Genomic DNA, 22,299 nt, shown 5'->3' on the forward strand with positions numbered 1-22,299 from the left:
AAGGTCTCACACTACTATGGTTAGACTCGAACGAGAGCTACGCAACAAAGTTAAACCCAACCTTATAAAATTAGCTATTCCCTGCAACACGTAACCTAATGTATTCACTTAATAGTTAGCTGATATTATCAGAGGTTTCTAAAAGCACAAAGCAAGCGGCATTCGAGCATCGAGTAATCTAACCCGGTACATCACCTAAACATGTCATTCTATCCAACATCTGAAATCCACACTAGCATGCAGTTCCAAAAGCTCAATCAACAGGAATAAAAGGTATCTCTCATAGCAGTCTATCATACAAATCCTGAGCAGATCTTTAGCCCTAATCCAGCATGCAATTCTCCCAAATCTATCATGCAATTCTCGTATACTCATTCCAAAACAATAAGCACAACAAATGTATGGGTATTTTGGAGAATACTTACTTAAGCTCGGATGATTGCATACATCACACCCATTTTGTACAAAAAACATTTTTGGAAAACTCATTTTCTTTAGAAAGATTTTATTAACTTCTCAGTTTGAGTTCAGACACACCCGAGAGTGTGCCCAAATCCGTCAAACCAAGGCTCTGATACCAACTTGTAACATCCCAAAAATAACAGTTAAAATATTTATTTAATTAAGTTAAAACCATTCCACTCATTATCGTGAACCACAATCAGAGTAAAAGTATTCCCAAAACATCAAAGTAATATTATAAATAATCAATGCGATATAAATCTCTAGAGGACGTAGTGCGATCAATTCGGGCTCTTCCTTTTGAAACCAAATGCACCTAATAACATTTTGAACATAAATCATAATCACCAAGCTTACTGAGTTCCCCTAAAATACCCCATACACAAACATATACTAGCATTCATATTGGGTCGACATGTCATCAAACTGGATTACCCACGGGTCCACAGTCATCAGACTAGATTAACCCTGAGCCCACAACATAAGTCTGGATTTCCCTCCCGACCCTCATCGTATGTCTGGATTGCTCATGAACCCATAAAAAAAGTCTAAAAATGCCTTCCCGGCCCTTAGCTTATGTCTGGATTGCTTTTGGGATTGTTAGCTTCCATACAAAGTAGTATTGCCTCAACCCAATCACACTATTTCGGCATATGCAACAGATAAACATATTACCAACAAATATAGGTAATCATACAGACCTACCAATCTAGTAGAGCACTATAGCATATCAACATCCTATACATAAGGATACATAACATAACCTAGTGGGTCAGCATTAGTGCCTTCGACCCATGAGTATAGTGAGGAAAACTCACCTAGACCACTCGACAAAAGTCCAACAGCTACCTCAACAACAGAACATCCAACCCAAGCTCCATAAATGCAAACTGAAACTAATCCTTAATCAAATGCTCAATTCTACCCAAGTTTGACCAAAAGGAAAACTGGTCAAGAAGACAACGGTCAAAGCTGAGGTCAAAATTGCCAACAATATCCCTCCATGTCATGGGCTTCCTTGGCCACGTCGTGGGTACAAAATGCCAAAGCAGTTGCTGATTCCCCAGTTTTCACGCCATGGCAACCTAAGGCTACACCATTGGGATTGTTGTGAACAACTCAAACGGGCTCAATCTATTTTCTTCCGACTTTAAGAGCTCCAAAGCTCAGATCTAATCCTTTACAAGGTATTAGTGGATAAGATTTCTAATTTTATACACTAGGAAGGTCCAACCACCAAGATGTAGACTTTAAGTCTCAAAGGGACCAAAAATGCATTTTTCTTAACTTAATCCATTAAGTCCAAGTCTCCAACTTCTAGATCTGAATCAACAAGATATCTAGAGGGATAAAGTTTCATACTTAATATCTAAAATTTATGCACTAAATGACCAAAAAGTGGCAAATATGACAAATAGCTAGATCTATGAAACTATTGAGTAGGTTAGAAGCTTTTTACTAACAACGGTGATGTAATGATGTAATCTTGCTGGATCTATACTTGAACTCTTCTTCTATACATTTCCCACCACCTTTCTCTTCAAGATTCAACCTTATTATGGAGAAGTAATCTCATACAAGATGCCAAGGCTAAAAAACAAGAGAGAGGAGGCTAGGGTTTCTCAAGGAATGATCTTAGGTGATGGAGGCTAGTAATGAGAGCGTTTCCCATAAGTTAGAGCCCTTAAATAGGGCTCAAAGTGAATATATAGGGTTGCGATCTACCTAAATTACGCCCTGCGTAATTTATTAAAGCCCGTTAAACCCTGCTTAACTTCTAGTTACACCCTATGTAATCCAAAAATCCCCAATTTCCACTTCAACTTCAACGACCATAACTTCTTCATTTCAACTTCGTTTTCGGTGTTCTTTATATGCACGGAAAGGTATTGAAGAGCCTCACAATCATATCTAATTAGTTTTAAGTTAGAGCATATTGTACTAAATTCCTTAATTCAAGAAAGAATTATGAAACATCACTTTTCCCATTTTACCCTTTACTCCAAAACACAAACCAAGAGCTTAGATCACATAACCAATATTATCCACATCCAATAGGGTCTAAGCCCTATTAAATTGAAGCCCAATGCCTTTACCTGATCCATTTATTTCCATAATCCGGAAATAAAAAAATCTCGAAATAGGATGTTTCACATTCCCCATCACCTTCACTGCGCCGTTCAAGCCTTCACCACGATGCAATGGTTGTAGATCAACAAAGTGCATTGTTGATTCCATTCCATCATTTGGGATAATTTTCTTCCAATCTTCTAATGCACATAAATTCTTCATTTCTAACCTGCTTTCTATGATCTTTATATCCACAAGAAGGTAGGGACCCATTTTACAAATCTGTTACGTCATTTTTCACTGAATTAATAAGGGTCTTAATCTATTAAGTCGCAAAGTTGGCCCAAAAACATAAAATTTCTCATTTTATCCTTTTGACTAAAATGCATCTTCTTATGTATTTCTTCTTTTACACTTACTTATATAAACTCATATAAGTGACTTAAACTTATCTTGGCCAATTTTCATGAACTTACAACTTCATAAACTAATAAAATCCTCATATATGACCATTTTCCCTTTTTGTAATATTTGACTAAAAGTAAAACCTATGTATATTTTCGGATCTTACAACCATGCTGCAAGTACCTACTAGCCCTCAAAACTGAACAAATAGATGGACTATGTCATGCACCTTCTCCATGAATAATTAGTCGTCCCCCACTTGGGGTATAAACTCATACCATTTGACGCTCACAATCAATCATAGCTGCAACACGATTGAGCCAATCCATGCACACAATCACCTTTATCTCTCCCAAAGTAATGGGGATTAGATTGATTAGAAAACCTCACTAGAAACATCTCCATAACACATCCTTAACAGGCCCTTGAAGCACCCAGATTACGATCATCAACAATCTCCTCTACGAAGGACAGATCTAAATCCCTTAGGGTTAGATCGAACTTCTATGCGGACGCAAGAGACATAAACGGTCGACTATCCTCTGAATAAAACAATACAAGAGAAAGCATATCATTCATTAGGAACATCCCTGATTACATCATAACAAGACAATCATTACCACGAAAACAATAATAAATAAAGAAGGGAAAACATACCAGTGACAACATCCAACGTTGATATGGCCTCCTCAATTGTTAATTGGAACGCTAGGATCCTCAATAGAGGGGACTCCGCCTTGTCCTCACGGCTCTCAGTGATCCGTAGGGGGGATGGAGTGGGTGTGGTCACCGCCCCACTAAATAAATTCAGACAATCAACCTTCTTGTGTCCAACCTGGTTGTAGTGGAAACATATTAGTGTCCCTTTCTTGCAGTCCCTACTAATGGTCACGTATGGTTGTACATGAAACAACCAGACCCAATCGCATAAAAAACCCCATCATACGACTTAGCACACTTTCTGCAACGGCCATGGTCCTGCTAGCCTCTAGATTGAATATCAGAAGTCCTGGACTTCTTCGATGAACCAACTATTTTTTGAACTTGTGGTGCCTTCCGCTTCTTCTAAAGGTCCAACTTAATCTCCCACTCTCATACTCTGCCAATAACTTGCTCCTATGTTTGGCATCTCAAAACACTAACGGACTCCCTACTGTACACCCTCAATAAGTCATGATAGCTCATCTTTTTCATCTCCTCATCCGCAACATACTACAGAACAAGCAAAACCATCTCTTTGAATTTGGCCATGATCTCCGCCATAGTATGCGTCAACTGCAGGAGATCCTGAAACTCCCTAGCCAGATGTTTCACCTCAATAACATGTACAAACTCTACCCTTAACCTAGTGACAAAATCTGCCTAGGTTATAGTCTTGATGGTCTACACTCCAAGAGCCTGAACCACCTCATACCACCAGTCACTAGCCCCATCGAAGGAGACATGCATCAAACCTAGAATTTCCCCATTTGGGTAGAACTAGTCAGGAAAGCATTTCCAATGTATGAAATCCACCTCATACTAAAAATGGGACCCTTCTTCCTAAAAACTCAATATCCCCATAAAATCGAAAGTCACAAAACGTGAGATTGCATGCCCCAAACTGACTAGTTATCAGCTCTGCCATAAGGGTCTGCATAAACTTATCCATTATCTCAATCAATCCCTATTTGATCATACCAAACATTCCATGTATATCCTCTAAAATGACACTCAAAATTTCACACCCCGAAAACCGAAGGCGGAAACATTTACGGGGTTGACTCCATGTTGAGTATCAAATCCAATGCACATAGTAAAACAGTAAACACAGAACATTACATTACATAATATTGTTTACATCAGTTTGAAAGAAAAGTTATACAAGTGTTTTACATATGTAATATAAACAAAAGTAAAGACGAGTCTTCAGGACGCTCTGTCTTCTCCAAATGGTTGTGGTGTACCTGTCTAACGCTGACCTGAGAATACAAGCGGTTTGAAAATCAGCATAAAGCTGGTGAGTTCATAAGTGGTTTGGTTTTGAAAAGAAAGAGTTCCTTTACTTTCTGGAAAAGTTCTTGATCAAGAAAATCCCATATTTTCTTACGAAAACGTTTTGGTTATCCTTTGTTACAATTTCGAAAACAGTTGATTATGTCGTTCCAGGAAAATCCCATATTTTCCTTATAGTTTTAGTTATTCGTTTATTACTTTATCCGTTTATGTACTGTTGTGCTACCCAGGAAAATCCCATATTTTCCCATGTATTGAGTTGTCTATCTGTATCTAGTTTCGTTACTGATTGTAATGTTATCCTAGGAAAATCTCATATTTTCCTATGTGTGGTGTTTGGTTCTTAAGTCTGATTTCGAAGTACTAGTAATTACCATGTGAGTAGTTTTAGTTATGTGTTCTAAACCCTTAGTTATTCTACATTCGGATGACTATAATCTACTAACTTAGTTGTATTTTCAAATATTTGGAATCACACAGAAGCGTACATTACAGTATTTTCGAATTTCTACTGATTTCCAAATGAGTATATTAGTTGTGTATTCGAAGCTCTGTCGACATTCTGAGGCGGATATATTTGAAACTCAGTAGAGGTCCAGAGGCGTATTTTCGTATCAGATTTGAAACTCTGGTGACACTCAAGGAGTACACTAACTGTATTTTCGAAGTCTTAGTGTCAACCAAAGGCGTCATTTCGCATTCGTAGTAGTATTCGCATTCGTATTCGTATTCATATTCGTATTCGTATTCGTATTCATATTCGTATTCGTATTCGTATTCGTATTCGTATTCGTATTTGTATTCATATTCGTATTCGTATTCGATTACATTCGTTGATCTTAAATATAATTAGTATGATTTCTTATTCAAGAGAATATAGTTATAACACTCTTAAAAGAAATCTATGTTTAACCTGCAATTCGAAACGTCAGTTACCACAAATCTTTGGAAATCAAGACATTTAGTAAGTAAAACCAATGAGTTGAAAATCAGTTTAAGTACAAAATACACTTGTACTTTTGCTTGTATTCCCCCCCCCCCCCCCCCCTGAAAACATTGAAAACCCATTGAAAACACGGAAAAAGGGTAGGGGTATGAACTCACCGGTTGAGAAACGCGTCGGTTTGGATCCTAAGCGTCAGTTCTGGGTTCGTGAATGCACAAGGTTCCTATGGATTATGAAATGATACATATTTGTATTTAATTAGGACATGATTAATTTATTTGTTAAGGACATACACTTCTAGTTGCGGAAACACCCCATTTCAAGTGTTTGGGAGGACCTGGGTGGCGTTTAAGGACTTAAATGACCGGGAAATGGAGTTTACTCTTCAAGAGTAAACTCTTACAAGAGTTTTCGGCCTAGAACAACCATTCCCCATGTGTTTACGGCCGTAAACTCATGGTGGGGTGGTTTATGGTGCAAATTTGCTTGAAACACTTAGGGGAAAATTTCTAGGTTTGGTTTAAGGGATTGGAATGAATTTTAAACACCAATGGACATACTTAAGGGAGTTTATGGCCTTAGCATGGAGTTTACAGCCATAAACTCCTATGCACCCTTGAATAATTGTTTTAATGCTTCCAAATTAATCACATGTGATTTCTAAAATTGTTCCAATGCCTTTCATGAAGTTTTATGGGACTTATGGGGTGTTTTTGGAGTTTACGGCCATGGAGCACCTTCTATGGCCATAAACTCTCAAATGGAGAGTTTTGATGTGTTTAAGGTCCTTAAACTATTTTTGGTTGGTTCTATGATTTATTCCAAGGCTTTTGGTGTTGTTGGATGGCTTTCTAACACCTTAGAAGTGAGTTTACACCCATGTTTGAGGAGTTTACGGCCCAAGCACATGCCTTGGCCGTAAACTCATACAAACCTCTCAAAATTCATGTTTGAAGTGTTCTAGGTCCATAACCAATATTCTAAAAGTCGTATCTAAGTCTTGTTTGAGCCATGAAAGGGTTTAAGGTCATGAAAACCCCAAATATATGAGTTTACGGCCCAAGCATGTGCCTTGGCCGTAAACTCCTTCAAATCACTCAAAATCCATGTCTAAAATGTTCTAAGTTCATTCCATGAAGTCATTTAGCCATAACTAAGGTCTAATTGTGTTTTGGAAGGGTTTTGTTGCTCCAAAAACCCCATTTAAATGAGTTTACGGCCTATGATAGTTCTAGGGCCGTAAACACATGACAATGGTCCTAATCCATAGATTATACTCCAATTTGACAGCTAAAGAGGTTGCATAACAAGCTAGGGAAGGTACCTTGGTGATTAGGAGCCTTAAACTTGAGATTTGGACCCTTAAACTTGGATTTAGGAGAGAGGTTGGTGTGAAAGTTGTAAAATGGAGCAAAAGCTTCAAAATGAAGACTTGGATCACTTTAAATAGTGTCCAAGTTCAGGACACGGTACAATTCTACCCGATACCGGCGTTAGACGGGGCTTTTGGTCGCACCCGGCCAATTTGCCGTAACCCGATATGGTTGATTCTAGAAATGTTCCGATCATTAATATGAGACGTTAGAATGAGTTCTAAGGGTATTAAGACACTTATTAATTCATAAATAAAATATATATTAATGACTTAATAAATTGTCGGAATCGGAAACGAAATCGGAAACGGCGATTGGATGATCAGAACGAGTCGCGAGAAGGGTTACATTTAGGGATATGAATTTCAGGTTGTTACATTATCCCCCCGTTAGAGGGAATTTCGTCCCGAAATTCAAAGATTCGAACACTGATCATGAAGTGAAAAGAGATATGAGAATGAATCTACTGCTTCGGGTCCTCAAGCTCCTAAGTGGAATCGGGTCTCAGCTTGACATTTCAGCGAACCCTCATTGTCAAGATGTGGCTTTGTTACGCATGGTTAACCTTTCAATTCACAATCTCAATTGATTCATCCATGAAGATTCAGATTTTTATCGGTTTTGATCTCCTCAAAGGAATTACTAGGGTTTCGTCAGGTCGGCAAGCCTTACGAATAAATATGCGGAATATCAGATGGTTGCTACTGAGTCCTGGAGATAGCTCGGAGGGGCTATGGAATGGATTCCTAACGAGGGTCTCGAAGAGTCTAAGGTTCCACTAGTTAAGTTTTCCGCACTTCCCAAGGCGTACTATGTCTTTCCAGGGTAAAACCTCCAACAAGTGGGTACACTTTCACATGGCAGAGTAACTAAGGGTCCGATGGTTCTAAGGGAAACTTCTACATGGGTTTACGATTATAGTCAACGGAATCCCAAGAATCGACAGGTTTCCATGGGTGTTCCCGGTGTCGACTAATTCTTTATTGCCTTTGATTTTGGTAGGGTTTACGAGTATGACTGCTTTGCTTAACTACAAGACCAAGAAAATGGTTCGATCGAAGGGCGCCACTACTACCTCATAGTGATCGTAACATGTCCTGATTGCTACCTTGCACATATCGTGCTCATTGAGGTTTGGCTACGAGGAAATTCCTGGGATTAGGTCGATACGAGACTGGACTGCACGTTCGGAAAGAATTACCAAGAATTCTTTGGAAACAGTATCGGGGAAGGAATCATAGACTTCTCGTTTCTCGATGATCACTCGGAAGAGAAATACATGGAAAGACTTTTTAAGCTTTGATGTACGAAGATCATGAAAGTCGAGTCGGAAGAAGGTTGGAACGAATGGCTTTCTCGAAACTAGGAAAGACATCATGAATGAGGCTCAGTCATTACATGCTAAAGGTGACATCAAAGCATCTCATAAAAAGTTTTCCACTAGGTCGAATGGGAAAAGAATATCGTTCGGATTGAGAATACAATCTACGGATACGACACAAGCGTTCTCGCTCTCACGTGATAACCATCTCGAAGATATACATATTCGGTTACTCGCAAACGACGGGGTTAGAAGATGTTCAAATGGATGATTAACGAATTTCTTTCGGTGCTAGAATCGAAAAGAATCACCGGCATATAAATTTAACAAGGGAAAATATACCTGTGGCAACGGTGGGATCGGCGACTGTCCTTTCTTGCCCCATAGTTAGGACTCTCCCGGTGTTGCCAGACGTTACTGTCTTTGGACAGTTTCGCTTATAGTGCCCGACCTCTCCACAGCTGTAGCAGGTTTGACCAATACCTGCTCTGGAAGCTTGACTAGTTGACGGGGTTGGGATTTTGTAGGTTCATGCGAGGTGACCTTCCTGGCCACAACTTCTACAGAACTTTGCACGACAAGGACCAGGGATGCGATGGTGGTAGTTACATCGGTCACACCACGGGAGGGTACCGACATATCCGGTAATAGGTACTTGAGATGTGGAATTGACAACAGAAACAGCAGCAGGGGTAGTGGCAGGGTGGACTGCCCCTATTTGTTGTTTCTTTGAGGGTTCTAGGGAAGACTGACTCTTCTTCTTCTTTCTCCAAAACTTTCTTTTCTCGCCACTCTTTTTTGTTGGCTCGGGAGTGGTGCCTGCTTCCTCTTGATCATCATTGTGATCGATCAAAGTTTGTGCCAAACACTTGGCGCTGTCATAGGTATCTGGCTTTGCTGCTATAACATTCCCTTTTGTTGGCTGGGTTAATCCCCAGATGAACCTTTCTACCTTTTTGCTTTCCGGGGTAACCATTCTCGGACAAAGAAGTGCTAAGTCATCAAATCTTGAAGTGTAAGCGGCGATATCGGAACCTTTCATCTTCAGGTTCCATAGCTCATTTTCCAGCTTCTGGATTTCACCCCGAGGGCAATACTCCGCATGTAGTAGTTCCTTCATAACTTCCCATCCCATAGCATTAGCTACAGGTAGAGTCAGGGATTTGACTCGGCCGTTCCACCAAGTCAAAGCCTTATCGGTGAGCGTACAGGCGGCAAATTTCACCATATCAGATTCCGAACAGGCGCAAATCTCGAAGATAGATTTGATTTTCTCTAACCACCGAGTTAGAGCAATGACACCCCCTGTGCCATCGAAGAATGTGGGTTTTGCATTCATAAAGTCTTTATAGGAACACTCCTTCCGGTGTCCCTGATTACCTTCTTGGTTTTGGTTTTGGGAACCACCTCCCGAACCATTGGGGTTTAGTTGAGGTAGAAGAGTTGATATGGTGGCAGAAATGGTTGCCTGAAGTGTTTCTAGATCGATTTGAAGAGGAGGTGGTGGCGGCGGAGGGTTGTTGGTGTTCTTTGAGCTGGGTCTTTTCCTCGGAAGCATCTTGATCTAAAAAGATCAGGAAAGAGAGGATCATAAGTCCTCTGAATTGAATCAAGAGATATGGATCAGGGAATATCTCATCAATACATATATATATATATATATATATATATATATATATATAGCACCATATTAAGCGATAAAGCAGGAAAGAGTTATCAAGGCAAATGATTTATCGCTAAGGGAATGATCAAGGAACAATGTGTATACAAGGATTTCTACAAAGGATCGGCTCGAGAAATACTCCCATAGTATTTCATGGTTCGATACGATGCTGGTTCGATGTTTCTGGTATTAGAGTAAGTTTTAGGCATGCCACATACCACAGTCACTCCCAAGCACATGTTGGCCGTGTCTCGAATGAATATAGTTGGCCAGGCTATATTGATCCTAGACACGACTACATAATTGTCCAGGTTTAACCGCAGCATACAACACCCATTTACTTATGTTTTGTTCTACTTGTAGTTACGGATCTCAATGGTCGGTATACTTGTATACTTTTAGAAAATACTTATATTCGTAGAGTATAATTTTAGTTCAGAGCACTTAGGCTCTTTAATGTTTATAGTCTTATACCATGTAAGCTTTGGTATACCAGTTCACTATAAACAAGGGCTCTGATACCAATCTATCACACCCCGAAAACCGAAGGCGGAAACATTTCCGGGGTTGACTCCATGTTGAGTATCAAATCCAATGCACATAGTAAAACAGTAAACACAAAACATTACATTACATAATATTGTTTACATCAGTTTGAAAGAAAAGTTATACAAGTGTTTTACATATGTAATATAAAAAAAAAAGTAAAGACGAGTCTTCAGGATGCTCCGTCTTCTCCAAATGGTTGCGGTGTACCTGTCTAACGCTGACCTGAGAATACAAGCGGTTTGAAAATCAGCATAAAGCTGGTGAGTTCATAAGTGGTTTGGTTTTGAAAAGAACGAGTTCCTTTACTTTCTGGAAAAGTTCTTGATCAAGAAAATCCCATATTTTCTTATGAAAACGTTTTGGTTATCCTTTGTTACAATTTCGAAAACAGTTGATTATGTCGTTCCAGGAAAATCCCATATTTTCCTTATAGTTTTAGTTATTCGTTTATTACTTTATCCGTTTATGTACTGTTGTGCTACCCAGGAAAATCCCATATTTTCCCATGTATTGAGTTGTCTATTTGTATCTAGTTTCGTTACTGATTGTAATGTTATCCCAGGAAAATCCCATATTTTCCTATGTGTGGTGTTTGGTTCTTAAGTCTGATTTTGAAGTACTAGTAATTACCATGTGAGTAGTTTTAGTTATGTGTTCTAAACCCTTAGTTATTCTACATTCGGATGACTATAATCTACTAACTTAGTTGTATTTTCAAATATTTGGAATCACACAGAAGCGTACATTACAGTATTTTCGAAGTTCTGCTGATTTCCAAATGAGTATATTAGTTGTGTATTCGAAGCTCTGTCGACATTCTGAGGCGGATACATTTGAAACTCAGTAGAGGTCTAGAGGCGTATCTTCGTATCAGATTCGAAACTCTGGTGACACTCAAGGAGTACACTAACTGTATTTTCGAAGTCTTAGTGTCAACCAAAGGCGTCATTTCGCATTCGTATTCGTCTTCGTATTCATATTCGTATTCGTATTCGTATTTGTATTCGTATTCGTATTCGTATTCGTATTTGTATTCGTATTCGTATTCGTATTCGTATTCGATTACATTCGTTGATCTTAAATATAATTACTATGATTTCTTATTCAAGAGAATATAGTTATAACACTCTTAAAAGAAATATATGTTTAACCTGCAATTCGAAACGTCAGTTACCACAAATCTTTGGAAATCAAGACATTTAGTAAGTAAAATCAATGAGTTGAAAATCAGTTTAAGTACAAAATACACTTGTACTTTTGCTTGTATTCCCCCCCCCCCCTGAAAACATTGAAAAACCATTGAAAACACAGAAAAAGGGTAGGGGTATGAACTCACCGGTTGAGAAACGCATCGGTTTGGATCCTAAGCGTCAGTTCTGGGTTCTGAACGCACAAGGTTCCTATGGATTATGAAATGATACATATTTGTATTTAATTAGGACATGATTAATTTATTTGTTAAGGACATACACTTCTAGTTGCAGAAACACCCCATTTCAAGTGTTTGGGAGGACCCGGGTGGCGTTTAAGGACTTGAATGACCGGGAAATGGAGTTTACTCTTCAAGAGTAAACTCTTACAAGAGTTTTCGGCCTAGAACACCCATTCCCCATGAGTTTACGGCCGTAAACTCATGGTGGGGTGGTTTATGGTGCAAATTTGCTTGAAACACTTAGGGGAAAATTTCTAGGTTTGGTTTAAGGGCTTGGAATGAATTTTAAACACCAATGGACATACTTAAGGGAGTTTATGGCCTTATCATGGAGTTTACGGCCGTAAACTCCAATGCACCCTTGAATAATTGTTTTAATGCTTCCAAATCAATCACATGTGATTTCTAAAATTTTTCCAAGGCCTTTCATGAAGTTTTATGGGACTTATGGGGTGTTTTTGGAGTATACGGCCATGGAGCACCTTCTATGGCCGTAAACTCTCAAATGGAGAGTTTTGATGTGTTTAAGGTCCTTAAACTATTTTTGGTTGGTTCTATGATTTATTCCAAGGCTTTTGGTGGTGTTGGATGGCTTTCTAACACCTTAGAAGTGAGTTTACACCCATGTTTGAGGAGTTTATGGCCCAAGCACATGCCTTGGCCGTAAACTCATACAAACCTCTCAAAATTCATGTTTGAAGTGTTCTAGGTCCATAACCAATATTCTAAAAGTCGTATCTAAGTCTTGTTTGAGCCATGGAAGGGTTTAAGGTCATGAAAACCCCAAATATATGAGTTTACGGCCCAAGCATGTGCCTTGGCCATAAACTCCTTCAAATCACTCAAAATCCATGTCTAAAATGTTCTAAGTTCATTCCATGAAGTCATTTAGCCATAACTAAGGTCTAATTGTGTTTTGGAAGGGTTTTGTTGCTCCAAAAACCCCCCATTTAAATGAGTTTACGGCCTAGGATAGTTCTAGGGCCGTAAACACATGACAATGGTCCTAATCCATAGATTATACTCCACTTTGAAGGCTAAAGAGGTTGCATAACAAGCTAGGGAAGGTACCTTGGTGATTAGGAGCCTTAAACTTGAGATTTGGACCCTTAAACTTGGATTTAGGAGAAAGGTTGGTGTGAAAGTTGTAAAATGGAGCAAAAGCTTCAAATGAAGACTTGGATCACTTTAAATAGTGTCCAAGTTTGGGACACGGTAGAATTCTACCCGATACCGGCGTTAGACGGGGCTTTTGGTCGCACCCGGCCAATTTGCTGTAACCCGATATGGTTGATTCTAGAAATGTTCCGATCATTAATATGAGACGTTAGAATGAGTTCTAAGGGTATTAAGACACTTATTAAGTCATAAATAAAATATACATTAATGACTTAATAAATTGTCAGAGTCGGAAACGAAATCGGAAACGGCGATTGGATGATCGGAACGAATCGCGAGAAGGGTTACATTTAGGGATATGAATTTCGGGTTGTTACAAAAAACCTCTATAATGATCAACTCGCACAACTCATCATTACTAGATTTAGCACCCGAGCCTGAACTGAAAACAGAACCAGAATCAACTCCTTGAAAATTTACCACCATTCTAATAAATGTAACAGAAAATTCAAAACATACACATAGAGCCATCCACACTAAAAGCTCCTTAGAATCTCTAGGACTTTTCCTAATTCGAGTATGGATCTTGTGTTTCTAGTTGTATGGGCCCACACTACCATCAACACATATACGTATTTTCCTTAAGAATCATCCCAAAATTCCTAATTCCATTCCCTATGTCCACTTACATAGGATCTCCCACAAACAGTCTATTCACATTTTAATATATTTACTGGGAATTCCTAGGAATCTACTTCCTACACATGCTGAAGGGTCTCTGTTGATGCTGGTAAATTTTCCCATGAATGAAGGTCATTCAATATCAAACTAAAATAAGCGTTCGAATAGATGTCTCTCCTATAAGGTCTTCATCAAACAAAAACTTGCAATAAGGCTGAACCAAATATTCTATGGCTATCTAGTCTTACTTATGTACTACCATAATGAATTAATCAAATAATCTTCCATTACTAGCAAAAAAAACTAAAAGCACTTGTCCATCAACACATAACAAGCATAAAACGCATCTTTCCTAAGCATTGACTCTAATATGCAACATGATTAAATCCCTACCCAAAATTCTAACATGAAACTAATATCATAACATACTTAACTAACTAGGAATACTTACTTGAGCCATAGCTTATTACATGCATCACACTCTTTTCTTTATAAAACCTTTTTGAAAACTTTTTCTTGTAAAAGATTTTATTAATCCTCATTTTGAGCTTAGATGTACCATGTGCTAGCCCGAATCCCTCAAACCAAGGCTCTGATAGCAACTTGTAATGTCCCAAAAAATATAGAGAAAATTTTTCATTTTTAAATATACTAAAACCGTTCAAATACCATTTCTAAAAAAGTCAACCGGAGTAATAAGTTATAGTTTCAAAACATCATATTGAAAACCATAAAAACAAATGTGGAATACATAGTGGATGTTATAAAATCAAGCCTGGCTCTTCCCTTTACTACAAGAAGTACCTGAAACACTTAAAATTAAAATTGTAAGCACAAAGCTTAATAAGTTCCCCAAGATACCACATACAACACATAATAATGGACCCTATGCTAGAGGAACATTTCAACACATGTGAATGTTATGGTCCATCCATAGTCTAACAACCACTTATGTTGCTACAACCTCAATGTAGTCTTTCCTATTATGGTCCTACTATAGTCTTTCATTAAATTGCCATGGTCCCCAATGGTCTTTCATATAATTTTTAAGGTCACCTCATGGTCTTTCATATAATTGTTAGGGTCCCCATGGTCTTTCATTCAAAATATATCATGGACACCAAGTATCCTCCATAGTATAGTGAGAAGAGTCACCTCATAGTCTAAGTAGACTAACACCACACCTTGTTAAAATGTAAAGGATGGTACTACGCATAATATAAACATTAGTCAAAAGGTCAAACCTCAATCTATCACCTAAAACCATCAGGTTAACCCAAAAGTCAACATGGTCAAAATGTCAACAGTCAACGGTCAAGCATGTAGACTACTATGTAGTGGCGAGACCTTGGCCACGTCATGGTCCAGATCAGACAGAGGATCATGATGGATCTACCAATCACACTGTGGTCAGCACTCGACCACACCATGGTCAAGCTAGCAGATCCAAATTCTTATTAAGCTCTTAATCCATTAAGTCCATTACTAATACATTCCAGAAAGCTTCAAGGAACCCTAGTGGTCCATACAAATCATAACTTTATGAATATGAATGTCTAATACCTGTTCTTCAACATTTTAGGTCAAAAATGGTAAGAATGTGACTTTTATCTCATGCATCGCTCCAAATCAAACTCAAGTACTAGGTCTATAAGATTAAATACTCCAGGTACATCCAAACTATATAAAGTTACAAGCTTTATCTAGAGTTATTTCTTGAACTCCAACCACAACCATAAAAGGGAGAAAAAAAAATGCTAGCTCAAGGAAGCTTAATCCATAAATTTGGGAACTTGAACACTTACAAAGGTCCAAATAATGCATAAGATGCCGGATCTCTTCTAAGAATACACACTCAAGTTCCAAGTGATGATGACCTTCCTTCAAAATACCCAAAATACAACACTATAATAGTAAATGAAGGGATGAGAGGGAAAAAAGGCTATGGTTTTATGTTTGGAGTGATGGAGGCTGAGGGTAGGAGGAAACCTAACCATCACATCCTTTAAATAGGGCCCAAGGCCAGAGATTTATGGTTTTGAACCCTAGTCATCATCGTACCATGGTGAGGGATTGACCATGTCGTGGTTATTAAATGACGTGTCCCGCATCATTTTCCAAACCTTACCGCGTCGTGGTGTTGAGAAAACCGCAAAATCACAACATTGCTAACCATAAGAATTATACTTGGAATTCGAATGTTACACTCAAAATGGTTTCATGTGTCATGAATCCTCTCTAGGTTCATGCATCCTGATCTCCTTTAAGGTTTGTCAACATATGCATAAATATTTTATAATTTATCATTTGTCTTGATCTATCTCCATACATTTTAAATTCCAATAATATAGTTAGTCTTTCCTAAGTCTTTTATCTTAGAAATACTTTATAAGTCAAGGCGGAAATACCTTGCATAGTCGGAATTTTATTTCTCATGATTTAGTTTGACTCATACATGCAATATTAGTAATATCACTATGCTTCCACTTGTTTCTTGTAAACAAAGATGTTATCTACATTTTGGAGCAAAACATACTTTATGTTTTCCTTATTAAAATGATGTTTTCAACCTTGACATGTTTGATTTATATACACTAGGTGTAAGACTCATGTATTATATGGGTTTATTTAAAAAAACTTAAATACAAAAATTCTAAACATTTGAAAAGGTTTAAATTTATAACAAAAATTAGAAAAAATATTGAATTATTAAAATTAAAGTGTTTTTTTCTTGTAAATTAAAATAAATAATTTAGATAAATAAACAAAGGAAACTAATGAAGCTTTAATTTAGAAATGTTGAAATTAGAAGGAAAGTCAGTTATTGCAATTATTACATTTAATATTATGTGGATTTAATAAAATGAAAAAAAAAACCACAAAATGCCATGTGGAGAAAATTTAACTGAAATAAACCACAAAATGACATGTGGCCAAATTAATGTAAGTCTGGCATGTGGCAAAAAGATTTTCATTTATTAGAGAGGATAAATGGATCTCCAAAGCTTACACATTTTGTTAGGATATATTGGATTATAAAAACCTATATGCTAAACTATATAGACATCTTCAAGTAGGTGTCCAATAAAGAAATAAGTTTTCAAATCAATTTGCCATATCTCATGATCATAATATGTGGCTATGGTAAATAATGTCCAGGTTGATCTAATCATATGTGTATTGATTTCTATCCATGTGTGTTTTCTTTCTAAAAGAATAACTTACTCGTTTTAGTCTTATTATATGTAGAAGATTAATCAAGCCCATACTTGATTGTTACACATCGATTGCATCTCAGTGTTCATGGCTCAAAGTTATTTGTCATATTCAAAATCTGACATAGCGATTATGGTAGTTGACAGGTTTACTAGAAACCATCAAGAATAACTCATCAATGAGAAATTCCATATTTCTTAGGTTGTAGATGATTTCCACCATACATATGCAAACAACTTGTGTGTATGAACAACTATTATTCATGTTTAAAAATTTCTTATTAAAAACTAATGCCAACTTTTACATCAAGCTGTGGTTGATCTACTTCAATTCCACGTGTCCCCCACTCATTTTTTCCATTAGAAGCTTTCTTTAAAATAACTTATCTTTTAGATGAATAAGAGATCTTATTCTTGGTGGGTTTGTATAAACAATGACCTAAGCAATCTTTAAGATAATCTATAAATATGTATTTAGTAGACATGAGATCGATGTTTGTTAAAAGCTTCTTGTCTTACACAAGCTTCGTATATTACACTATTAAATATGATAAGGATGGACCATTTCCATGTTAAATCTCATAAAGTGTTTAATTGACTTATTACATGGAGTTACATTTTAAATATGAGTGATAATGATTAACGTACAATCCCAAAATGATAAAGGGAAATTATTTTTATTCATTAGAAAGCAAACCATACCTTATAAGGTTTGGTTCATCTTCTATTATTTCTAAGGCCTTTGATGGTTCTATTGATTTGTTTCTCAACTTCATATTGAAACAACTTGAACATTTCAAAAGGTTTCATATTTATGTTTTATCATATAAAATACAAATAAAATGACTATAGTACTTTATTAAGCTAATGAGGTGTTTGTATAAAATCTAGACATTCATTAGAATGGAAGTGATGCAATACTAGGTATAGTTCCTTAATAATTATTTTCTCAGCTATTAGATGAAATAGAATAACTCATATTTTATAAATATGATTCACATATATCAAATAAACTGTATTTAGTTTCCTTCAACAATCCATCTTTTGAGGTTGGAATATGTATTTCTTGTTATGTGATAAAGATAATAATGTCATAGATAAGATTGATTCAAATCATATTTAAGTCTGAAGGTGTTTTTATTATAGAATTATTGTTTATAAAATATTTATATTTACTTTATAATTATACTAAGAGATATATTTTGTTGGTGATTTTATCACCATATATATTTTAGTGTAATGGATTTAACTAGTGTTTCAAGAACAACGTTTTAGTTATAATATAAGTTAGGAGGTGTATGAGTGCACACTTGTATTTACTAAACATTGTTAGTACTGAACCTTAATCCACTGTGTCAAGTCGGGGGTCCCAAGGCATCAGGAATTATCCGGAACTAATCTGTCAATTTTGAAAGATACAAACTCAAGGACTAATATGTTATTCTTGAAAGATGTCAACTGATCTCGTTATCCGTTGAGTGGATAAATTCCGGAAAAACGACTTCATTGAAACACAGAAAACCGGGAAACGCTTCTTGATTCATCTTCTTCAATTGATTCTAATTTTGTGCCTATAATCAGAATTGCTGCATCAGGAATTATCCTAAGTTTGGATTTCGTGATACCCAAGGCATATAGGGTCTAAATATCAAACAAGGAAAGTGTTTACACGATTCCTGTTTGTAATCCAGATTTCCAGTAACCCTATTTTCGTTTTTCTCTAACATATTTAAGATTCATTCAAATCATATTTGAGTCTAAAGGTGTTTTTCTTATAGAATTATTGATTATAAAATATTTATATTTACTTTATAATTCTATTAAGAGATCTGCTTCTAGAAATCATATTTAATCATTACAGAATATGAATGTGATTATTATGAAAAAATAATTATGTAAATAATTAATCAGCTAATGAATTAATTGAAACATATATTTATTCAAACTAAATTCAACGTAAATTGTTCAAAACAAACATTGTTGTACAATACAAGTCTCTTATATTCAAAAATATAAATAGTAAACTTCAACAATGAAGTTCCAGCTAGCTTGTTATCAACTGCTTACTCTTCTTGAATATTTATAACACATGTACATATATAAGATTAACACTTAGTATCAAGTACTTGAGTGTTTGATTAAAAGTATATTTTTTGTCATGTAGATACATATGTTGTTGGTATCACCAGACTTTCTCGGATCAACAAGATACGAGGAGCAATTCCTCTTCCATTGTCATGTTTCTTCATAATAGAAACAACATCCATATTTCAGGCGCTTTCTTTATTTATTAGGCTTCAACCTTTTACATGTGTCCATTATCTGAACCATGGGCCTCTTAAAGCACACATTGTAACTCCTTTTGACCTTGCTAATATCCAACGTATAAACATGTTTGTACAATGCATCATTGTTTAGTTGGAACATCATGTTCAAACCTACTGGTTAGAGGAGGTTGTTCCGGAATGGGACCTCTAAGAATGTATAATTTCTTATCATTATTGAGAATAATTTTCAGGACACGAAACCATTCATTGAAATTCTAACCATCGAATGTTTTTATCTCTTATAGATCATCAAGAGAAATGTAACATCCGGTTCTTGGTACATATTTTAATTAAAGTACACTCATGTTTTGCTCTGAGACTTGGGGAGTTGGAGGCCCAACTCGTCAAGTAGACTCGACTTTGGATCGGCAGGATAAGTGACCTACTCGACGAGTAGGACTGCCTAGATGAAACCCTAATATTTAGGATTTGCACCCTATTTAAACAACTTATAACGCTCCAACACAACCTCCATTGTTCCTCCCAACCCAGAGAAACCCTAACTCGAAACCCTAAGCCTTATTTGAGTGTTCTTGAGCTTTTTGGTGCCTTTTTTTGTGTATTTGAAGTTGGAAGAGGAAAAGGAAGCTTGGGAGATCAAGAGAGAGCAAGTAGATCCAGAAGTCTTGGCACATTCCCTGCTCATTTGAGGTATAAAGATGATACCTTGGCTATTCATTACTTAGATCTTGATTTAGGGTTATTTTCTACCTTTTCTAAGATTTAGAGAGGCTATACTCGGATTTTTGTATATATTTGGAGGTTGCACTTCAGATCTGGAACCATTGAGGGCTCCCATGGCATAAAGGTGCCAAATTTATGGCCATAGGAGACCCATGCTTCTTATATACCTACTTTTATGGATTTTTGAGCCAAAAACCCCATGCATGGACGTCAAGATTGGAACTTTACGTATAAACTGGACCCTAGGAGGCCAGATCTATGGTTTTGATGCATTAAGACCCATTATAATCGACTGAATAGTTTTGGACAAAGAGGGACTCGGCGAGTCGGGTCACATTTTCCCCTAAATGACTTCTAGAAATGGTTTTTGGTTGAGTGGAAGGAACACTCAACATGTTAGTGGTTTGGTATGTACTTGAAGACCAAAGGACTCGACGAGTTCAATGAGGAACTCGGCGAGTTAAAGGCAACGTCCCAACCTCATGAAGATGGACTCGACGAGTTCAAGGATGAACTCAGCGAGTCATAGACTGAACACCTTCATATGGATGAAGATGAACTCGACGAGTTCAAGGACTAACTCGACGAGTCGGTTGAAGATAGTCTGATGTGTTGTTGAAGGCGAACTCGTCGAGCTCTTGCTAGACTCGACGAGTAGGGAAGGGATTATGGCATTTTGTAGACGTGGGGACTCGACGAGTTGGTGGGCCAACTTAGTGAGTCTGGTCAACTAGGTGTTGACTTTGACAATGATGTTGACCTTGACTTTGACTTGGACTTGATTTGACTCTGGTAGGGGTTATGAGTATGAAATGGTAACTTAGAAAGGATGATATGTAGGGATCGAGGAGTTGAGAAGAGATGATTTTCATACCGAGGACAGTGCAGACACTACACGACATTGAGGTGAGTTACCTTCCAGTAGAAGTGGGTCTAAGGCACCAAGGGCGACCCACTATTAGTTGATTACAGTAGAGATGATTGTCTATGTGATAATTGGTTGGTTTCTATCATGTGTTCTATGTGCCAGTATGATATGTTATATGTGCTTATGGTAGTAGGAAAGGGAATAATCCTGATTCGGTCGTTAGGACCGAAGGGTAGGTCGGACACCCCAGATATGTCTAACAACATGATGATGATATATATTATTATGTGATAGTAGTAGGGGTGAAATAGTCCCCGTAACCGGGTGAGATAGACCAGAGGGTAGGCAGGCATCCCAGAATGGCCTGACACGGGTAACTCAGCACCCCATAATGGCTTGACATGGGTCGAACAGCACCCCAGAATGGCTTGACACGTATAGGTCAGGCATCCCAGAACTGCCCAGCAGTATGTATGGTTGTACGATATGCGGTATGATGGGGGAACTCACTAAGTTTCGTGCTTACCGTTTTTAGTTTTTGTTTCCGGTAAGGTAGCAGCACATCGCACACACATGATTTCCGCTTTGAGAACCCAAGGATTGTACTCTGACATTTTACTATTTGATGTTATGGTTTTCGAGACTTGTGATTTGTGACTTGATGTTTTGAAATGATAGCAACGATGTTTTCGATAACTATTTTCAAAATTAATGTAATTAAACAAAAAAAATTGGGTCTCGATTTTGGGATGTTACAAGAAAGGTAATACATGGTGGTAAGACTGGATTGTGTTTTCCATCTAGAAAATTTAATAAAATTAATTTAGTATTTTGAATATTTAAATATTCAATAATCAATATCATTTAAGTTTCTAAAATATTAATAATTAAAGTCTAAGATCAAAATTGCAAAACAAATAAATGGTTAGGTATCATTTTCCCTATTTATTTAATTCAACAACGTTGATAACAATTATCAGTTATATTCTAATATGTAATTCTAAATAGTATGAGATCACTAAAAACTTTTGTTAATTGACATGTTTGATCTCATCTAAACCTCAGACCTTTTTTGCTTAGGTGGCCCTTTTCACAAAAGATTTACGACCAATTCGACCAAGTAGAGAAACTTGGGTTTTGTTCAAGAATAGGTTTCTAAAAACACTAAAAATGGCAACAGAAGTTTTCA

The sequence above is a fragment of the Lactuca serriola genome, chromosome 5 (genome assembly GCF_051521515.1).
Source record: "Lactuca serriola cultivar US96UC23 chromosome 5, Lser_US96UC23_V15, whole genome shotgun sequence".
Lineage (NCBI taxonomy): Eukaryota > Viridiplantae > Streptophyta > Magnoliopsida > Asterales > Asteraceae > Lactuca > Lactuca serriola.